Source organism: Cornus florida, unplaced genomic scaffold, assembly GCF_030987335.1.
Source record: "Cornus florida cultivar Cherokee Brave unplaced genomic scaffold, ASM3098733v1 CherokeeBrave_3.0.0_Hap2_Chr10, whole genome shotgun sequence".
NCBI classification, from domain to species: domain Eukaryota; kingdom Viridiplantae; phylum Streptophyta; class Magnoliopsida; order Cornales; family Cornaceae; genus Cornus; species Cornus florida.
Window position 1 is genome coordinate 39,370,759 of NW_026775580.1, and position 4,995 is coordinate 39,375,753.

At 35.5% G+C, this 4,995-nt stretch overlaps 1 pseudogene; it reads left to right on the forward strand.

The window, feature by feature from the left end:
* Positions 1-425: 425 nt before the first annotated feature.
* On the forward strand, positions 426-1,769 carry LOC132277515 (xanthotoxin 5-hydroxylase CYP82C4-like; annotated as a pseudogene).
* The last annotated feature ends 3,226 nt before the right edge of the window (positions 1,770-4,995 follow it).

The window sequence follows — 4,995 nt, forward strand, 5'->3', positions numbered from 1 at the left end:
ACCACCACCTACCCTGGTGGCAGTGGCGGTAACGGTGACGGCGGTGGAGGCCGATGATTGTGGAGGTGGCGGCAGTGCCAGTGTAGGTGGTGGTGACGGTTGTAGAGGTGGTACATTCACTTTCTCTTTCATATTTTTTATATTGGGTCATATGATTTTATGATTTTACTTGTCTTTCAATTCATCTTTATGTGCACATATACAAATAAACATATTTTGAGAGTACATCTTTTTGTAATTGGATTATTCTGTAAGTAGTTATTTCGTAGACATAAAGTAATTATAAGGTTGAGAAGGGGACGATTATGCATTAATTAAAAAGAATATTATTATTATTATTTGTTTTTAGAAACAATTCCTTATAGTAATTCCACAATTAATAGTTAATTAAAATAACTATCTCTTCAATTAGCCCAATTAATCTAATGCGTGGTTCGGTCATTTTGCAGACTCTCTTCCTTGGTGCCACTGATTTAACATTAGTTACATTAACATGGGCCCTTTCTTTACTACTCAACAACCCTTGAGCACTAAAAAAAGCACAAGAGGAGTTAGATATCCTGTCGACACTAAAATTTTAGTGGGCTTTGGTTTTGACAAACTGACCCATCAAATATGGGTCTAATGTTTAATTAAGTTATTTAATTAGCCCAAGCTTGGTCCACTTAAATTAGTTAATTAGCCCAGCCCAGATGATTAAATGAAAAGATAATTATTCTTAATAAAATATATTTGGAATAATTATTTTTAAGGATAATTATCATAATATAACTGGCCTGGCCCAGTTATGATTTTATCTTTATCAGGAGAGGACATATGTCATCATCATATTTATCGAAGAAGCCTATAAATAGAGGCCTGGAGGAAGGTGGAAGGTACCTAAATTTAGAATTCAGAAATCTAGAATTTCAGAGAGAAATATAGAAACTCTGCCTATACTCATCTCTAACATCCAAACCCAAAAGCGAAGAACACCAAGCACATCAAATCGTGCCGTTCCTCATCAAATTTCATAGTGATTAACAAAAAGCACATCAAATCGTGTTGTTCTTCATCCAAATTCCACGGTGATTCAAGATTAAGCTCGTGTAGCACTTGGATCCAACCAAGAAAAAAAGAGATTGAATCAGAGGACCTTATTCTTTGTAAAGAATATTACAGAGGATTGTACTCCAATTTTTCTAATTTAATAAAATATTATTTTTGCTCCATATTTTGTTCTTATTTGCAGACTACAAAATTTGTGTGTACACATCCATGTTGGTAGAGAAAGATAAGTGACTGAATCAGACATAAATAACCTGGTTTACTTCCTAGCCATACTCAAAGAAACACTACGTCTATACCCGGTTGGACAACTCTTGGCGCCACGCAAGGCCATAGAAGACTACACTTTAGGCGGCTACCACGCCCGCACAGGCACACGCCTCATTGTAAATCTTTGGAAAATTCATCATGATTCTCGTGTGTGGTCGGATCCTTTCGAGTTCGTGCTGGAAAGGTTCCTCACAACTCACAAAGAGCTTGATGTTAGAGGTCAACACTTCGAATTGATTCCATTTGGTAGCGGAAGAAGAGTATGCCCTGGAGTCTCTTTTGCACTTCAGATTACGCAGCTTACACTCGTTAGTTTGCTACATGGGTTTGTGGTTGCTACTCTGGTGGATGAACCAGTTGATATGAGTGAGAGCTTTGGACTCTCCAACCCCAAAGTTACACCACTTGAAGTCCTCATCATTCCTCGCTTGTCAGCTGAACTGTATGGATAAAGTTGGATTAAAATCCTCTCTCCTTTACTATAGTGCATCAGTCCCAACTGGTGAGGAGAATGTTGGAATGCACGTTAGGAAAATATTGAGATGCAAGGTCAAAAGTCACAATATTTTCGTAACGTGTATCACTAATTCTACTCACCCACTATGACCGATGCATTGTAGCATAGGAAATGATTTTAATCCGAATAAAATATGTCGCACCCAACATTAGATCGTGTTGTTTTAGGTTTCCTATGGATATCGATGGATATGTAAGAAGATTTAAATAGTTTGACTCATATAAGGTCTAAATGTGAGCCCTTAATATGTTTGACTACCATGATACCATCTAATCTTCGTGAGCCAAATTAATAAATTCAGGATTTTGATTATGCTTGGGAAGGTGCTAGGCGCCCCCACACATCCACGGTTACTTCATTTTTCATGTTGCATTCCTATTTTACTACAGGTGTTTAGAATTTAGTATCAAGAGGTGCTTCATTAAATATTGCCTTAATAGCTAGACCATATTAATAACATAAGTTCAATCCCTCGCTAGGCATATGTGTTTTGAAAAGGAAGGAGGTTTTGAAAAGGGTATACGTTTGAATTTAGGAACCCTTGGAAAAGAATAATTTTAAAAATAATTTTATTGAACCTTAGAATTTTTTAGACTGCCTACATATCTCATCATGTGTGTTGGTCTATATCGGATTTAGGCTATGTTTGCTCATTTAATATGTAAACTGATTGGTTAGTGTCAAAGTTTAAATTACTTTGATTCTGTATGCTTTAGTACTTTATTAGCATCATTTTAGCTCATGAGCGTTACATGCAGCCATATACTTATCATGTTGTACCAATTACCTACTCTTAAACTATACTTATTTAGGTTATGAGTTGAAGGTTTATTTACATAGAACATTAATACCATTATGAGATTCCTTGAACTCAAGTTATATTAATAATGCTTCCCGCAAAAGTTTATCCAGAACTTTGTTTACAAACTTACACAACTTGATTCTTACAATAACACATTTGTAAATCTGTATTATGATTAGAAAGCAATTTACTAAACAATTTTTTTATATGTTATGTTTTTCTTAGGAAAAATTTAATAAAATGACTACTCTCTAAAGGGCCTAATTACATATACGATATATATGAAAAGATCAAGTATGTATATAGTTAGGGATGACAAATACCCACTCTGTTATCCCACCCCACCCTGTTATAATGACAAAAAAGTAATATTGGATGAAGAAAATTATTGACCAGCTTTAATGAAGTATGAATCCAACTTCTTTATATTTAGTAAGAAAGTAATAGTGACCCATTGTTAAGGCTATGCCTTTAAACTAGGGGTGGTAAAATGGGTCAGAAACCATCAACCCACCTATATCCGCCCGCTTTTTAATGGTTTTAGGTGAACCACATTTAAGATAGGTCAAAAATAGGTTAGGTAATTTTTAATCACTTAATTTGAGGGTCAAGATAGGTTGCATATGGTTACCCATATTCAACCCATATTTCACCCAGCACATAATAGACATACAACACACATCTATTATATATTGCACTCAATTCATTTCTCTCTTTAAAATTCACTTACTCACGATTAGGGCTGTAAGTTGGGCTGGCCGAACCCAGCCCAGTCCCAACCCAATGGTGTGTTGTCAACCAAAATATGCAAAATAGAGTGTAGTGTGGCCAAGTTTAAATTTAGAGATTACCACTACCACTTCTAACTATAAATATAGTTAGGGTGAGTAGGTATCGTCCCAAGGGAAATGGAGTGTATTTAGCTTGGAAGTTAATGTTGGATTACTAGGTCGAGTGATCAAAGATGTTTTGATTGGTTAATTAAACTATAATGTCAACTAAATGGATGCAAAGTAAAGTAATTGAAGTAGAATAAAATGTAAAGAATATAGAGAGGGATCTTGGGACTTATAGGTTACCACTAAACATAACCTTCCTAGACACTCAATGTGTAATGGATGAGGGGGATTATATGTTGTAATACTAGTGTGTGTCATTGATTGAATCAATAAGCATGGATTACTAAATAAGTATACATTGTCTAGCCAAACTAGTGAATAACACAACATATCAAGTTAAGCCATTATTCCTTCCTTTAAGTCCCAATCAATACACATCATCAAATTAGAGAACTATACTACTTGCATTCATAAGTATGGAACATCAAACAACAAGCATGGATTGTCCTCTCATCTAAAAAAGTAAAGCAACTACACTACAACTAAGCTAGGGACATGAAAATTAAACTAATTAAACTAAGAAAGAGGCACAATCCATCAAGAAATGAGTATGAACCGTCAAATAAACATCAAGAGTATTCCATTTAAGCATTATGCCTTGACTATCACTAGATTTATAGCATTGACACACATAGGCATGCATCAATATCATAAAACCTAGAGATAAACACATGAACATCTATTCTAGCATACATAGACATATGAATAGAATGAAATGATTAATTGGAAGTATTAAACTACATAAATCATTGTAGAAACAAAATTCATATATAAATTAAATGTCAAGACAAGAATTACAACACAAATTCCCTCAAATTACAAAACATCATAGTCTAAGAGGCATGATTAGGGCTATCTCTAGCCCTAAGAAAATGGTTTAGCCATTCATTGATGTAGTCATCTAACCCACAAGGGCTATCTACATGGTAGAAATGATCTTCTTCTCTTTGATGGAAACCCTAGATGAGTGGAAGAACTCCCAAATGGTGTGTGTTTCTCTAATCTCTAGACTCCTCTAACCTCTCTTGTGTATATGGTTCCATCCTCTCTAAGATTGTATATGTATAAAATGGCCCAAAAACCTTATATAGGTAGCTCAAGTGTCATACCCAATGGTCAGACCTCGTGCACTAGGACCTCCAAATGATTGCACCAAGAGCACACTTTTTAGTTGGCTAAAACTATGTTTTTCTCGCACTTGAGGAGGTTAGATCGATCACAAGGGTGGTTAGATCGATCGAACTATGGCAACGCCTTTTGGAATAATGACAAATCTGATATATTTTCGAGATATTTTGGGAAGAGGACAAAAGTGGTAGGTGGGGATAAGATCAAGGATGTCCGATCAATCGAAGTAATGTTGGATCGATTGAAGAGGGAAATTTCCTGAGGATAAGGACAAGAGGCTCGATCCATCTTGGCATGGTTGGAACGATCACTGTGAGATTGATTGGAGCTTG